The sequence below is a fragment of the Sminthopsis crassicaudata genome, chromosome 2 (assembly GCF_048593235.1).
Source record: "Sminthopsis crassicaudata isolate SCR6 chromosome 2, ASM4859323v1, whole genome shotgun sequence".
NCBI lineage: Eukaryota > Metazoa > Chordata > Mammalia > Dasyuromorphia > Dasyuridae > Sminthopsis > Sminthopsis crassicaudata.
In genome coordinates this window covers 456,723,727-456,742,017 of record NC_133618.1, presented here as the reverse complement: position 1 = coordinate 456,742,017, position 18,291 = coordinate 456,723,727, and the positions used below count along the sequence as shown (strand labels likewise).

The 18,291-nt window shown below is 35.7% G+C and overlaps 1 protein-coding gene and 1 long non-coding RNA gene across 2 annotated transcripts in view; one reads left to right on the top strand and one right to left on the bottom strand.

The window, feature by feature from the left end:
• Positions 1-18,291, top strand: part of ASTN2 (astrotactin 2) — a 1,161,487-nt gene that overhangs the window by 880,634 nt on the left and 262,562 nt on the right.
• Positions 1-18,291, bottom strand: part of LOC141557367 (uncharacterized) — a 50,966-nt gene that overhangs the window by 1,768 nt on the left and 30,907 nt on the right. Inside the window, exon 3 of the long non-coding RNA XR_012486773.1 lies at positions 1,123-1,299. This is a non-coding gene — a long non-coding RNA (uncharacterized LOC141557367). The remainder of the gene's footprint in view (positions 1-1,122; positions 1,300-18,291) is intronic.

The following is an 18,291-nucleotide window of genomic DNA, read 5'->3' as shown; positions in this document are numbered from 1 at the left end:
TTCAAATCCTGTTTCTGCTACCACTATTTATGTTATTGAGGCAAATTACAACTTTTCTTCACTTCAGTTTCCTCAGATGTAATATGAGGGAGTTAATTGGGATTCACAAACTATGACTTGCTGGCCAAATCTGACTTATCACTTGTTTTTGTATAGCTCCCTAGCTAATAATGATGTTTATAATTTAAAGATAATAAAGTTTTTTATTTATTCTATTCACTTTATTTTAATAGTATTTTGTTTTTCCAAATACTTGCAAACTTTTCAACATTCACTTTTGCAAAACCTTATGTTCCAAATTTTTCTCCCTCTCTCCCTCCTTTTCTCCTCCCCAAGACAACAAGCAATCTGATATAGATTAAACATATACAATTCTTCTAAGCTAAAGTTTGTAATTTAAAAAGCAAATACTATTAGTTTACAGATCATACGGGTTGTTATTCTGAATCCAACTATTTGTTACTTCCCTAATGCACTGGCTCTGTGTAGAATCCAATATAAACATATCTACCACTTAAGATTGAAATCTTTGCATCTGAGAAAGCTCATGGTGCTTTTCTGTAATTTTGGAATTTGTTATATCCACTTTTACCAATCTACATGAGTAACTTCTATTGCCCATTCAGTAAAGGTATTCTTTTCATTCCCCTATCACGTATGTGCAGAAAACTGTTCTGGACTCTGTTTTGAGCCCAGTGTCCAGTTAAGGAGAGTTCTGTGCCATGATAGCCTTTGGGCTTTCATCTCTATCAGTTCAATATTAGAAAAGGAAAGGATTTCTTTCTCACTCTGACTACCACCTCAGTTTTTTATAGTGCTGCTTCTGTTATTGGGGAAAAACTGGTCAAGAGAAGTTTGTAAAGTAGAGTTGGCCAGAGAGAGAGAGGTAGAGCCCAGAGCAAGGATGCTATTGAAGGCCAAGTTGGCTGGCAGTGGGTACACCCAGATCATGAAGATTGTTAAGTGGAATTGGCTAGTAAAAAAGAGACTTACGTCTGAATTGCCTCCACTAAGCAATCCTATCCCAGAGTTGTAATTGAGAATTGGCATTTGTTCTGCTATGTTTGAGTCTTATTTTTTTTAAAGTTTTTTCCTCTCTTCTCTTACCCTGTGTCTCTTTACCTCTCCATATCTCTGTCTTCCTCTCTTTCTCCCTTCCTCTCTTATTTCATCTTCCCTTTCTCTCTTCATTTTTTTTTATTCCTCCTTTCTCCACTCAGTCTGTTTAAGAATTTGAAAAATGGGAAGACAAAATGGCACTGTTGACTTGTAGATAAGAGGTCAATGTTAAAGCAAAACCTATAGGAGAAAAAAAAAATAAAAGAGAAACAGTCTCATCTTCTTCCTGATATTATCTCCATACTGCTCTAAGTAGACCTGCTAGCCTACAAGGAGCTCTTCCTTCTCCCAATTCATACCTCTCACTTTCAGTATCTTCTAATTAGCAATCATATTCTTCCTTGTGGCATCTCCTGTTATATTATCTTGAATTACTATTTGACATTATAGACTTTTTTAAAGTTACATTCTGATTTCCTAGAAGGCAAGGAAAGGCTCATACATGTTTTAATTTACTACCCTTGTAGAACCTAGTAAAGTTCTTGGCACATTGTATGTAGTAGTTCAATAAAAATGGATTAACAATGAGGTAGAAGGGTCTTAGATAATTGAAACAGTAGAAAAAAAAATAATAACTGCTTTGGGGCCTTAACCATGATAAAAAAATTTTGCTTTGCACCATCTATTTACCCCCATATCATCATCATATATAAAAATTATCTTATTCTCAATAGAAATAATTACATGAAAGAACAGTGGTAGTGAGGATAAGGGAGATAGGAAAGAGCATGGGGGAGAGAGGAAAAGAGAAAGAGAAGAAAAGAAAGAAAACATATTCTAAGTTACCCAGGTGTGTAAATGAAGTCATCAGTGACTATTTCCTTGTTTTTATGCCCACATTTCACATTAGTTGTCAATTTTAACTCAACAGCATTGCTCACATGAATTCTTTTCTCTTCACTACCATGGCTAACAACCTAATTGAGGATCTCATCAACTCTTGCCTTGGCTATTTTAATAACTTTCTAATTGGTCTCATTACTTCTAGTCTTTCCCCTTATTAATCTATCTTCCATATAGTCAACAAAATAATCATGCTAAATTTAGCACAGGACTATCCATACCATAACCTCATTCAAAACATTTCAGAAGTTCCCTGTTGTTTCTAGAATGAAATAAAAATCTTCAGCTCATTATATTCTAATACCTTTCCAGGCTTATTTTCTGTCATTCCCCACCAGACACTCTATTTTTCTACCAAACTGGGCTGAGTTCCCTGAACTCAACATTCTTTCTCCTACTTCTGGGTACAGTATTTGCAATATGCCTTGGATACACTCAGTTTTCATCCCTGCTTTTAGAATTTTTTGCTTCAAGGATCAGTTCCAGGGGTATTTCTTGAATAAAGCTTTTTCTGCTCCCCATCTAAGAGTTCTTTTTCTATTTTCAAATTAATTTTTTAAAAACTTGCTGATATAAAAGTGATATCTTCTGGCAGATCACAAGTTGTTGGAAGAGAGGAGATTGTTCTGTTCTTGTCTTTATGTACCCAACACCTTGCACAGTGATTTGTACACAATTGTTGCTTCTTCATTGTTTGAGTAATTGATTTGAAAGAAAGGGGAATCAAATAAAGGGGAAAGGTGAAAAAGAGGGGAGAAAGGGAAATGAGAAAGAGGGAGGGAGAAAAGGGGAAAAAAGAGAGAAAGAAAACAAAATAACAAGCAAAAGAACTTGTTTTGGGCAGAAATTCCACATTGCTCACACATTTGGTCAGGTGAGGCCAGAGCAGGAAAATATGGTGTTTCTCCTTTGATCTCTCTGGATTTCTGCCGGGCAGCCCAAGAACAGCACTGGAATTATTTATTTATTCTTTTTTTTCCTTCTTTCTTTTTTTTTTTTTTTTTTTTTTTTTTAATTTATGGCTGCCATCTGTTTGACACCCTATTGAATTGGCTGCTAAAATGCTGTCCCCTCCTTCCCTCCACCCTTCTTTTCCCACCCCCTCATTCAGCCCCATTTCTGTTCCCCTCAAGGAGGCCTTGTACTTATTTCAAGGGTTGAATGGGAAACCAAACCTGAGCTGAAGTTTCACATTCCAGTTGTTTTGACCAGAAATGGCTCTTGTTAGTAATGATTTTTTTTTTTTTTTTGCCTCCATGCTAATCATCTGTCACCCATATGAAAAATAGCCCTTGGACCTTGGGTTCTACCATGTTTCCTTACTAGAAAAATCAGAAGGAATCAAGTTTCAGCATCTTTGAACTCTTAGTCTGAGGTGTTTAAGGCAGTCTTCACTGAATGAGAATAAGAAGGTTGCGTGGAGAGGGGGCTTAATTTTGCTAAAGGCTAGCTAGGAGGCAGATGGGATGCTCTGGGTACTTGGGGGATGATAAGGGGCGGGAGCCCAGAGGTGCCACTAGGTCACACTCCCTCAAAGGAGACACAGGACACAGATGGATTCCAAGTGAAGTGGGATCATATGTATCGCCAGAGGGAGAGGAGAAAGCAGATGGCCACTTATGTGGAAGGGAATAGATGGGGGATGGAAGCAGCTTCCCTTCTGGCCCTGCAGTGGGTTTTCTGTTGGAACATGGAGCCTTAAGGCCAGATGCACATTCCTTCTTATCACACCTTTGGAAGACTCAAGGAATCTTGATGTAGAAAAGGATTATCATATTATCTGGTCATCCTGTGCGTTTTACAGATGAAAAAACCAAGTTCTAAAGAACATGGGGGAAAAGAAAAACATCAGACGTGCCAGTAGAAGACCTGGGTTCGAATGATGACTCTGCTACTTACCACCTGTATGGTTTTTAGCAAGTCATCCCTAGGGGCCTCAGTTTCCTTATCTTTAAAAAGGGGGGGTTAAACTAGACTACCTCTGAGATCCTTTCCGTTTATAAATCTATGAGAGAATCATCCATGAATTGACTTATTCTAGGTCATACAATGAGCTTGTAGCAGAATTAGAACAATTAGTTAGGTATCTTGACAGCCACTCTAGGATTTTCTCCTAAACCCTTTTTGTCTCCCTTCTGGGCCTCTCTTGCTGGAATTTTTAATCAGGTTGTTTGCTTGTTTCCTTTTGAATCAAATGTCCCTCTCTTCCACATGGAGATTCCTAAAGCTAGCTGTCTGCTGTCAGGGATTGTGGGTCCAAGGCAACAAGATCTGTTTCTTTCAAGGCAAACCAATTTTCTATTCTCTACCATCACTCATGCTATGGAAGGCAGTAGCATCTGGATCTGGTCAATGGCCCTGGCCCCCTCTTCCTCCTGGCATCTGGGAAACTTTGTTCTTTCCCCTGCTTGCCAATAATGTTTCTCTCTGTGTGTCCGTCTGTCTGTATCCCTCTCTCTTTCCCTCTTGCTCTCTCCCTCCTTTTCTTTTCCTCTCTCTCTCCCTCCTTCCCCTTTCTCTCTCTGCCTCTCTGTTTCTCTTTTCTCTCCTCCTGTCTCTCTCTGCCTCTATCTGTCTCTCTGTCACACACACACACACACACACACACACACACACACACACACAGTCAGTTATGAGTCTGTTGGCCTTGCCTGCTCACTACTGAGCTTCAGGCCCAGGTTAGGGGGAGCAAAGGGAACAAGACTGACTTCAGGAGTGATTTCTTCCCTTTGCTTTCCCTGCCTTCCTCCCCTCATACATGGCTCACCCTGCTCATAGCCCCCCGGCTTCCCCTCCATTTGAGAGGACACATTCTTGGGTCCCTGTCTCCGGACCATCTGAAGTTAATAGGGCTGCTCCGGAGGTGAACTTGTGTGAGAAACAAGCCACAGTTTCAACACATCAGGCGGGCGGCAGAGAAGATGATGGTGGAGCGATTCCATCCAAACTGTTTATTAAAACTTGTGGAAATTACTCATAGCTCCGTGCGCGACAGCTTTGGAGCAGATCGGGCTCTTTTTTTGAAGGCACATGGGGCCCTCTCTGTCTGCCTGCTGTTGGGCCAGCCACAGAGTGATGTCATAGGAGACTCAGGCTCTGAGCTTGGAGAGAGGGAGAGGGAGGGAAATGGAGGGAGGGGGAGCAGGAGAGGGAAATGTGTTTTACAGGGTGAAGTACACACTGGAATGACTGTGAACATCTGGAACTGATATTAGGAGGCTTGGAAAATGTTTTCTGTCACTCCAGCGCTCTTCAGGCAAGACGGTTTGAGAGTTAAGGGCCTCTAAAGGAAAACTGCTTTGAGGGTCTTATTCTCTTGGCTCTCCTGCCACCCAGTCTGTGTCTCTCTCACCTCCTGACAGTGTGATATATTCCAAGGGCTACAGCCTGGGAGGGTCCTGGACAGCGAGGGAAGCTTGACGCTGGAATGGGGGTTGAAGGGGCTGGATGTCATCCTTTTTCTGGGTATTCTTTAAAAATAGGAGAGGATATCCTCTGCCTTGGGAAAGGATGGGGTGTGGGTGGCTCAGAGTGGGCTGGCTCCAATCCAGGGGCATGAAGGAGCTGACCTCTCAAAGTCACCTGTAGCTATAAGCCTTGTCTTGAGCTAGGGGTGGGCTAGCCTGAAGCCTGGGGGATTTAGGGATTGAATTATTAGTTTACACATAGTAAGAAGCTCCAGACAGCATCTTTGTTGAGTCCCTAGGTGGAGACTTACATTAGGGCTTCTATCCAATACCTCTTGTTCCTTTGGTGAAGTTGCTGGCATGGAATAGTGGAGAAGGTACCTAAGGGAGTAAGGGAGAGAACCAAAGAGGGCTGGAAAAGCCCTGACCTATACATGGAACAGATCTGACTCCTGTCCCAAAAGATATCTCTAGTCTGTTAAAATTAAAGACCTGGATGACAGCTTTCAGTCTAGAGAAATTCTCCAAAGTAGGATTTTCCACATTTTTAGGAACTACATTGAGAGCCTTTGAGGAGGACAAGTAATATATATATTTTTAAATGGAGATGTTTAACCTATAGAAGAGAAGATTTGTGGAAGATAGAATCTCTATCTTTCAATTGAATTGGTGTGAGGTGGCCAAGAGATTAGTCTTGTTCTATATGGCTCCAGAGATTATAGCTCTGAAAAGCAACATGGCCAAGTGGATAGGACACTGATCTTGGAGTCAAGAAGACATGGATTTCAGTCCTGTCTCAGACTCTTTCTTTCCTGCTGTGTATTCCTGGCCAATTTATTTAATATTTCTCTGTGCTTCAATTTTCTTGTCTATAAAACTAGAGGAGGGATGATTATTGGATTCAGTGACCTATAAATTCATTTCCTGCTCAAAATCTCTCATTCTATAAGCTATAGGAAGTCAGGTATAGACTTCTTATGTGGAAAACAAAACCCAAACCAAACACTTCTTAACAATTAGAGCAATTCAAAAGTGGAGTTAACTACCTTGAATGGTTTGAATTTGCCATCACTAGGAGCCTTGTCATAATGGCTGTTGTAGAAAAAGATTTCCGTCTGATCTCTGAAATCCCAACTCTATGACTGATCCAATCTCAGCTAGACAATTGTTTTTGTGATTGGTATTACAGATACTCCTGGTGACTCAGTGGCTGAAACACTAGAGAGATAAAAACAAGGAAACAATCTCCTGATCTTGAAGAGTTTATCTAATAAGAGAAGATGAAATATAAGAGAGGAACTTAAAGGGAGCAGGTATAAAGGCAGATGGATGATAGGTAGATAATGATGTGGAGGCTTGGTTCTAACAAAGTAAGGAAGAAGGTCACCCATCAGAACTCATCATGCAAAGGGTAGAGTTAAAGGTTCTGGCAGGAGAACGAACAGTAACAATGATGGCCACGGTGCAAGTGTCATGGTTTGAAGATGTTCAGGTTTTGTCCTATTTTAGACTTGTCTAGTTGTTGAAAATTATTTTTCATCTTTTTCCTTACAGTGATCAGATCAGTAGATACCACTTTTATTATACTTTAAGGTTAGCAAAGGGTTTCTCCCGACACCACCAAAAGGTAATATTCATATAAGTGTTGTGATTCAATCCTCTTTTTATAGATGAGGAATTTGGGACTCCAAGGTAATTAGGTGATTTGCTTATAGTCACACAACTATGTGTGCCGAGAATTCAAATCCAGATTTTCTGAGCTAGCAAAATGTATGGAATAGTAAGGTGAAATCTGTCTATTAAAATATTTTGGAATCAGTTTGTAAAGGACAATAGGGACAATAAAATGTACCTGAGACATTTTTGAACACTGGATTAATGCAGTCAGAAAATCATTTTTGTTAACTGTGTAGAAGATATATTAGAGAGGGGAGAAATTGGAAGAAAGGAGACTAATTAGGAGGCTATCAAAGCATCTGGGAAGAGAAGATAAGGATAAAAACTAAAGAAAAAGGATATGTGAATAGAGAAAAGGAAATGGATAGAAGAAATATTTTGGAGGTAGAATTGGCAAATAAAGTCAACAAGCCTTTGTGCTAAGTGCTCAGAATACAAAGAAAGATTAAAAGCATTCCTAGCTTTCAATGAGCTCACAGTTTAAGGGGCAGATGATACACAAATAGATATATACAAATGGATTATACAGATATATATATATATATATATATATATGCATATATATATACATACAGGATGGATTGGAGATGATTATAGAAGGAAGGCACTAATGGAGATAAAGGAGGTAATTCCAAGGCTTTTATAGATGAGATTTTTAGCTGGGAAGCTAGGGAAGCCAGGAAAGCCAGAAGGTGAAGATGAGGATCCAGAATTCCAGCCCGGGGGACAGTCAATGGAAATGTATTATTTGGGAAATGGACTATCTTGTGTGAGGAACAGCAAAGAAATTATTGTCAACTGGATCTCAAAACACATGGAACAGGTAAAAGTAGACTGGAAAAGGGCAAGATTATGAAAAGGTTTAAAAATCAAAAAGAAGATTTTGTATTTGATTCTGAAGGTAAAAGAAATCACTAGAATTGATTAATTGGGGGAAGAGGCAGGTTAGCTTGGTCAAACCTGCATTTTAAGTATTCGAGTTTGGCAACTGAATAGAGGCTGTATTAGAATGGGAAGAAACTTGAGGCAGGGAAATGAAACAGAAGGTTACTTTAGTAGTACAGTTAGGAAGTTATAAGAACCTGTACTAGGGAGATAGCAGTGTCAGAGGAGAGAAAGTGGAGTAGCTGAGAGCTGTTATAAGGGTAAAAATGACAATATTTGACAATTGATTGGATATAGTCAATGAGAGAAAGTAAAAACCTGAGAATGATAACCTAATTTGTAAACTTGGGTAACTGTGAGGATGATAATGCATTTAACAGTGAAAGAGAAGTTGGAAAAGGGAAAAGTTTTGGGGAGAAGTATAATAAGTAAAGTTGTGAATATGTTGATTATAAATTGTGACCTGCCTTCTAGGCAGTAGAGAAGTTAGGGCAGGATAAAGAGATCTAAGAATCATCTACTTAGAAATAGAATAGAACTTATGGGGACACTTATGACCATGCTTTGGATGAAGAGTTAGCAAAGTACACTAAGAAAGATCAGACAAGTAGGGGAAAAAAAAAAAAAAAAAAAAAAAAAAAGAGAAAACAATATCATGAAAACTTGAAGAAGAGATTGAATGACAATGTTAAAGACTATAGGGAGGTCTTGAAGGATGAAGGCCCAGAATAGGTCATTGTATCTAATGATTAAGAGGTCATAGGTATCTTTGATTTTTTTTTCTTAATAGTATTAATTTTCCCAAATACACTCAAAGATAGTTTTCAACATTTATCTTGTAAAATCTTGTGCTCTAAATTTTTCTCTCTCTCTTCTCTCCTTTCCCCTAGACAGTAAGCAATCTGATGTAGGTTAAATGTGTAATTCTTCTAAACATATTTCCATATTCATCATGCTGCACAAGAAAAAAATCATATCAAAAGGGAAAAAAAAAACATGGGAAAGAAAAAAGAAAACAAACAACAACAAAATAAAAGGGTGAAATACAGAGAGAGTAGTTTGAGTTGAATGATGAGATAAGAAGCAAGACTATAGAAAATTAAGAAGAGATTGAGAAGAAAAGACACGGAAGGAATACTTGCAGAAAGGTGTTGGCATCTTATTGTGTATGGGGGTTGTAGGAAAAGAAAAAGTAAAGATGATTCCAATGTCGCAAACCTAAGTGTCAGGAAGGTTGAAGATGCTATGAACAGAAGGAGAAACTGGGATGTCTTCACAATTAAGAATAAAGGAATGAAATTTATTTATTTATTTTATTATAGCTTTTTATTTATAAGATATATGCATGGGTAATTTTTCAGCATTGACAATTGCAAAACCTTTTGTTACAATTTTTCCCCTCCTTCCCCCACCCCTTCCCCTAGATGGCAGGTTATATATATATATATACATGTCCATACAGTTGTTTTGCTGTACAAAAAGAATTGGACTTTGAAATAATGTACAATTAACCTGTGAAGGAAATAAAAAATGCAGGTGGACAAAAATAGAGGGATTAGGAATTCTATGTAATGGTTCATACTCATTTCCCTGAGTTTACAGGAATAAATTTATAAGTATTAGTCAATTACTATATACCTTAAGGTCCTTTTCTAATCTTTGAGATGTATAGAAATATATAGTGTAATCAATCTCTGATCTCAAATATTTTACATGCTAGTAGGAGAAACAAAATATGCACAATTAAAATCATTAATGAGAGATAAAGTATCAGCTATACCACATTGGACTTCAAGACTTGCGGATAAAGAAAGGAAGGGGTTTTAATTTGAATGTGATAGGCCAATCAGGACTACATCTTTTGGATAAAGTATTGTATGGAGGTTCAGTTCAATTCAGTAAGCATTCATTAAACTTCTACTGTGATCTAGGTATTGTGCTAAGTACTGAGAACACAAATAAAAAAAGATAGACAGTTCCTTGCCTTTAAAGAGCTTGCAGTCTAATGTGGGAAGGAAATGCACAAAAGAAAGCTGAAATTAGAGGGTTGAGGGAGGGTACCAAGGGCATAATATTCATGGAATCTTGAAAGCAAGCAAAGCCACTGAAAGGAAAATAAGGTTATCTGAAAAGTATTGAATCTTCTTTGAGGAAGGACTTAGCAGTAGTTTATTGCTCCACCCTCCAGTCCTATAATCAGAAGGGAGAGGCAACTAAGGGAGCAGAGAAGGTATTTATTATCTAAAACAGAGCCAGCTTGCTTGTTAATAAGATTTTATGTGATTTCAAGAAGTGATAAGATTCCAAATGTTGATAAGGATTGCTTATTAAGAGTCCCAAGAGCAAGATTATTTAGAATTGGTAGAAAAGGGAAGATGATGGTATTCATGATAATATTAAAACTTGCAAAGCATTTTATAGGTTTTACACGTACTCACACACACACATATATTGTGTAATTCCATGCCATTATCCAAATATATCACATATGTGTATATGATCATTGCATAATATATTACTTTTGTATATATTTATTTGGAAATAACTATGTTTATATTTACCATACAATAGTATTAATGATATTATTTGTAATTAAAACATATTATCTCTTCAGAACCTCAAAACAACCCTACAGGGTAGATACTACTGAAATTCTTATCCCTATTTTATAGACCAATGAACTTCTAATCTAAAAAAAGATACTTTTTTTCTCAGAATTTGGATGAGAAAGAGAAAAGTCTCAGAGAGGTTAAAAGACTTGCTAAAAAGTGTTGGGAAATGTTAAACAATACAGGTCTTCCTGATGCTTAGTTAAGCATTCCATTTATTCAACATGCTAGGCTGCCTCTCTAAGGACATTATGAAAAAAGTAGCATTTGAACTGGGACTTGAAGAATTAGTAGGATTGAGAAGGGATTAGATAGAGTGTGGAAAAGATTTTCACTGAAAATATGTAACTAACCTACACACAGTACAAAATATAAAAAATTATTTCATTAATTGCTGATATTAAAGATAAGTCACTTTATTTTTAAAAATTTTAATTGTTGAATCTCTTCAAATTTATTTAGTTTTATCTCAGAAGTAAAAGTAAAATGGGCTTCAGGAAAGATTTATGCTAATCTTGTTCAATCCATCCTAAAAACAAACAAAAACCAAAACAGAACAACAGCAACCACAAAATCTTGTACTTGGCCCTACTATTCCCTCAACTTATCTTTTAATATCTCTACCTTTCTGAACCAAACTCCTTCCTCTCCTTCCCTCAAAAAAAAGATCAGGATTATTTGCCATTTTTTTTTTTTTCTTGGCTCCTTTCATTTAGTTCTTACCTCTTGCAAACTGGCTTTTAATTTCATCACTTTACTGAAATCATTCATTCCAAGTTTACCAATGATCTCTTAATTGCCAAATCCAAAGGCCTTTTTCCAGCCTTCATCTTTCTTAATCTTTATTCAGCATTGTTGACCATATGCTTTTCCTGGATATTCTATCTTCCTTGGTTCTTTGTGACACAGCTCTCTAATGGCACTATTTCTCAAATTCATGATCCATGTCTCAATTTAACCATGAGGTGTCCCTCAAGGATTTGTCTTAGATCTACTTCACTTTATCCATTTTTTTCTCTCTATTCTTTCTTTCCCTCTTTCCTTCTCTCTCTCTCCTTCCTTTCCTTTCTTTCTCTTTCTAAATAATTTTACCAGCTCTCATGGTTCAAATATCATTCCTACACATATCAATATATATGTCTAGTGTATCCCATGAACTACAGGAACAAATTACTAAAGGTCTTATTGAAAAATTTCAACTGAGGGGCAACTAGGTGGTGCAGAGGATAGAGCACCAGCCCTGAAGTCAGGAAGACCTGAGTTCAAATGTGGTCTCAGACACTCAACACTTCCTAGCTGTGTGACCCTAAGCAAGTCACTTAACCCTAATTGCCTCAGCAAAAAAAAAAAAAAAAAAAAAAAAAAAAAAAAAAAAAGAAAGAAAAAAGAAAAGAAAAAAAGAAAAAAGAAAGAAAAATTTCAACTGAACATCTCACAGAAATCTTAAAATCAATATATTCAGTATAGAAGCTATTGTCCTTTTCCCCTAAATCTTCCTCCATTCTTAACTTCTCCATTTATTGTCGAGGACATTACTATTTTTCCAGTTAACTACCTGGGAGTCCATCTCAATTCTTCCCTCTTTCTTTTCTTTCATGATTATTCAATAAGTGCTAAATCTCATTCATTCCCCTTCTATGACATCTCTCACATGTATTTCCTTTTCTCCTTTTGCTTTTCCTTTCTTCATTTCTTACCAATATTCTTCTAATTATCCTTTAACTATTTAACTATTCTCTCCCCTCTCCAATCCACCCTTCACAATTGTCAAGTTGATATTTGTAAGACACAGATCTCTTTTCTCTCATTAGTTAGCTCCTCCCAGAATATCCATTTTGAGGAAAGGTCTAGACCAGTCATGCTTCACTCTCCAGATTTTGTTTCCCCATTCTCTTGCTCTTACCTTTTCAACCAGTAAGGCTTAATAAATGCTTATTGAGTTAGCTTGGTACTCTCTAACTCAAAGAGCTTCAGTGACTCTCTTTTGCCTCTAGGATAAAATTCCAGTTATTCTGGTATCATCTGCCTCTATTTCCTCAGTTATAAAAATTATAAATTACAAAAAAAAAACAACAAAAAAAAAACCCACCTTACTTCATAAGGTTGTTGTAAGAATAAAAAAATATGGCCTGTGAAGCTCAAACACAATGCTTGGCACATAGTCGTTGCTTAATAAGTGCTTTTTTTCTTTTCCCTTTTAACTTCTCACTTTTTGTCCCTACATATTTTCAAGATTCAACTCAAGTGTCATTTACTAAATACTTCCTTCTTATATTTTATACTGCTCTAGCCAAAACAAGATTTTTGTTTTTCAAGGACAAGGATTTTTTAATTTTATTTTATATTTTCTATCCTTAGTGTTTAGCACATGTTTGGCTCAAGGTAGGCACTTAATGAATGATTGATGAATGAACCCATTGCTGCCCAGAAATCCCTTCTAAGGAGAAATGATCATCTAGTCTCCCCTTGGGAACCCCAAATGATAAAGAGCCCATTATATTTCTAGGTAACCCATTGTACTTTTGTCAACTTGAATTACTAGAAAGTGCTCCCTTATATTTGTCTTCCTGAGCCAGACCAATGATTCATTCAACTCAGGATGCCTCTTCCCATGGGGTAGAATGGTGTTATCTCTATGCCTTTATCCTCTGAGTTTAGGGATGTAGCCAGAATCCTTCTTCCCTGTACTAAAACAAAGCCACTTTAAGTTTTTAATCCATGGATTTATCTCTGTCCTTCTTGAAAGTGTTTATTTTGCTGATTTGTAAGATCTAGAGACAGAGTTCTTAGAGTTTTTGTTTGTTTTGGTGTGTGTGTGTGTGTGTGTGTGTGTGTGTGTGTGTTGGGTCCTGTAGGCAGTCTGGTAACATGCATAGATTCTTTGCAGAAAAATGTTTTAAATGCATACAATTAAATATATAGTATTACAAAAGAAATCAATTATTTGAAGAGAATTAGCAAACTGTATTTAAAAGATAAGTTCATAGACCCTAGATCAATCCTACATAGAGGTAACAAGATAACAGTAACATATAGCTGTGTTTATATATGTTATTGTTGCTCATTCATGTCTGACTTTCCATGATCCCATTTGGGGTTTCCTTGGCAAAGACACTGAAGTGGTTTGTCGTTTTATTTTCTAGCTCACTTTACAGATGAGTAAACTGAAGTGATTTGTTCAGGGTCACACAGTAAGTGTCTGAGGCCAGATTTGAACTCAGTAAGATGGTTGTTCCTGGCTTTAGGTCAGGTATTTTATTCACTGTATCACCTAGTTACCTGTATATATGTATGTATATCATATTTATATACATGTAGATATGTGTATATATTGTATATTCATTCTGTAAAACTTCAAATATCTATGATGTAATCAATATGGGTAATTTTCCTATTTTCATTCCCTCTGATCCTTAATAAATCTCTTCATGAATTGCTGCAGCCCATAGTAATATCCTCCTGTGGCCAACTTAGTGATAAGCCTCTTTAGAGCTCTCGATTTATCTAGCTCGGTTTTGGAATAACAGGCATTCTATCCATCAACAGATTTTTACTTTTTTTAATCTTAGTAGATCCTATCAAAGCATATTCTTTATGAGCAGAGTTTTTGGAAGTTTAGGCCATTTCCACACCCAAGCACATTAAATCTTCAATCCAGACAATCAGAATCTCTACTCACTTCTTGTGCTTCTAGGGACCATTTATCTTCATCTTTATCCCAGCCATTTTCTGCCTGGTTCCTGGCCTATTTAATGAATTATCCACAATTTTACCTCTCCCCTTTCTAATTTTTTCTCAAAGAATTATAATAACCAGTTGTAAACACATCTACCTTTGTCTCTGGAAAGAGGATACTGGTGAAATTTTTCATTATTGCATTCACCACTTTTGTGACTTCCTAGACCACATATCATTTATCTGGCCTTTATATGTATTTATATGTATTGTTTCCCTCATTAGAATGTAAACTCCTTGACTGAATGTGGATCTAAGTATAGTATATTTTCACCTTTTTGTTCTGTTCTTTTCTTTCTCATTTTTTTTTTCTTTTGTCAGATTTTTCTTCCACAATATTCAAATATGGAAATACGTTTTAAAAGTATAGCACATATTTAACTTTTATCAGATTGCTTGCTGTCCTGGGAGGGTAAGGGATCAAGAAAATTTTGGAACACAAAGTTTTACAAAACTGAATGTTGAAAACTATTTTTACATGTATTTGGAAAAATAAAATACCATTGAGAATAAAAAAGAATGCAAATACCTTCAAGACAGGGATTATTTCCTTTATTTATGTATATTCCCAAGGAATCACATTGGCAGAAATATTGCAGTGATTTCTAGTTATTTTGTGTTCTACAAATTTCTTTCAACTATAACAATAACTACAAAAAATTGTTGTGAACCTTCAGGGTAATAAGCTACTCAAAATATTCTTTTAAATTTATTAAGTCCTTACAATAACTACAATAACCTTTCCTTCAAAGAACTCCAAATTAAAATGTAAAATTGTACAATTATAATACTATAAAATTAATTTTACTTATAATCATAAAAATCTTGAGTATAAAATTAATAAATAATTTTGAATATTTTATGTGAGATGTTCTGTAAGAATTAACAGGAGTAATATAGTAAGGCCTCATAAGCTTACTATTTTCAAGAAGACACTATTAAATTTCTTTAATTTAGAAATATTGTTAAATATAAATAACATTTTTAATTAAATAAGTTATTACTTGAAAGATGTTTAACATAATAAAACCATATCTAAAATTAATTTCTATGTTGGACTTTTTTATATGAACAAAGGTTTTTAATATTTGAATCTATGCTAGAAAAACACAGTTGAGTTTATTTCTGTATTTAGATTGAAAATGGGAATAAAATGAAAATGCTTGCTCACACAAATGTGCTGGAATATGATAGGAAAACCTCTTATAAGATCTTTTTGATAAAAATTATTTTAAAAAATTAGTCACCTAACTAATCAATGAAAATTAATGGTTACAGATAGAAGATAATTACTTTTCCACGAGCTAATGACAGGTGCTATCATAAATGATGATTGTATCTAAAATTCAATTAGACATTTCACTTTATTTTTAAACAATACCTATTTGTAAATTAGCCTTTTTAAGAAGAAAATTATCTTTAGACATTGCTTTCTTCCCTTCTACCACTGGCACACAGGCTATATACTGTTAGAGGAACTGTACCAAATGACTGACCAATGTTGCCAATCAATTTATTTGAAAATCCATCAGGGAGAAAATTAGTAATGTAAATAGAAATTATGGGTAAATTAGAAAATGGTCTTGATATTACAAAGAGAGGAAACTTAAGATTTATTTTTACAGATTTTTTGTGGTGGTCTGTGATAGTTTTACAATGTCTTGTTATGCACATACACAACACTTATGGTTTACAAATACACTTCCCTTACACTAACAATGTAAATGTTCATGATATCTTGATCATGTGATTACATAGCTGAAGAGGTATGATGACAAAGTAAGGAGTGAGTAAAGGAAGGAGCCACAACAGTGCACTATACTGAATACAAATGAGAGTGTGCATATTCATCTGACCATCTATTGAAAATCTCTGTGGTATCTTGGAAACAATTTTATAACAAGTTAATAAACTGCAAGAACATGTCTTGCTTCTTAGTCAGAAGCAATCATAGTTTGATGTAATTGCTATACAACCAACAAAATTAGTAATCAAGTGATCATGATGGTTTCAAATTGCTGTAGGAACAAATATGCTTCAAATATTCATATGCTTGTCATAGAAAACTACACATATAATATATTTATAAATATGTATTTACATATGCATATATGCAAATATATGTAGTAACATGCTCACACATGTACGTACATATATGCATACACAAGTACAATATATATAACTGGGTAATTATTACCTAATTATCAATTAATGAATTACTTAATTTAATTAAATAATTAGTTTCTTAATTATCAATAGTTATTATTACTTAAGGTGCTGTTAAAGAATTCTTAACACAAATTATTTGGACCGTTATCACAAATCCACTAAATGGGAAACACTGGTATGGGTCTTCAGAGCTGGGAAGACTTGGATTCAAGTCCCATTTCTGACAGTAACTGGCTTTTATTTAGTAATTTCTCAATCCTGAATTGCAGACAGGACTGAACTACACTGACTGAAGGAGTTTCTTTATGTGTAAAATCCCCTTACCAATAAAATCACAGGTTAAGTTCCTATTCCCTATCTACAATGCTTGATACATAATATTTAATAAATGTTTTCATTCTATTATTTATTCATTTATTCATTCATTCAAGTAAAGACTTGAGAGGTTAGAAACACAATGTCTAATCATGGCTGGTATTACAAAGTTTACTTGAAAAGCACCTTGGAATCTTTATCTGAAGCCTTTAATTTCTCCCATTAGTCTCTTCTAAGTGACTGATTTTGAGTGGTTACATCTCTGATTTCCATGCCTTAACCTTCTAATGAAAAATCCAGTGGGTTCTTTTGGTGATACTTCCCCCACACACATACATACCTCCCTCCTGCTTAAAAAAAAAAAAAAAAAAAAAAGTGTCTTTGAGGAGCCAGTTATAGTGGATGAGCTGTAGTTCTTCCACTTTTCTCATATAAATGTTTTATAGAGTGATTTTACCTTTGTGGGTTTGAGAGATCACAAAGAGGGGAAATCTTGATGGAATAGTAGGGGTGCCAGTAGTAACTTGGATGTCAAGGAGATTTCCTGCCTGTAGAGGATCAGATTTCTTGGAACATCTTTGTGAATTTTCAGGTAACTATAACAAACTGAACCAATATAACAAACTCTACCCTACCTCTAGGGCATATCCTAGGTATGTATCTGTTTCCAGAAATCCTCAGATTCCAGGAATCATCAGATAAGTTAATGGATTTCACCCAAGGGAAACTAGTCTGAGGAATGTCAGGGCAGATCATAGCCTGAAGGATCAGAGGATGTAAAAGGAGAAGACACATTGGAGAACTCTGACTATTTTTTATAGATGAGGAAACTGAGGTTCATAATGGTGAAGTGATTTATCCATAGCCACACAAATAATGAGTTAAGATGCAATAACATCACTCTCCTTCACTGCTTGAAAGTATCTGCCTTGGCAACCCTTTGGTTACTTTTACCCCAGGAGACTCAAACTCTTTATTATTATTAGCATTTTATAGTCTATGCAAACTTAGGAAAAAGAAACCAGATTGAGAGAGTACAGTACATTTTGGTACAGTATCAAATGGTGTTGGGAAGGCCTGGGTTTTGTCCTTGATTTACCATTCACTAAAGTCATTTATTCTGACATGAACCTCATTTAGCCCTTCTATAAAATGGAAAATATCTGCCATGAATACCTCAAAGGTTGATTCTAAATATAGGACAGGGGATCCATGTATCAGGTAAAGACTAGACTAAATCACCATTAAGGTTCTTTTCAAATTTGAAATCCTGTGTTTTGATGAGATGAGAAAATTCATATGAAGAAATGAAAACCCAATAAATGAAGAGGATTATAATTTGAAATAACATTATCAAATGTTTGATCATGTTCTTTATTACTTCGTTTCCCCCCCCCCCCCTTTGCCAAAGGGTAGTTTTATTTAGAAGAGGTTATAGACAAAATAAGAGGTAAAATAGATACTAACAGTGGAAATATGAAAAAGAGTTGGGAGAACAAGAAAGACACCATTGAAAGATAGGTACTATGAGA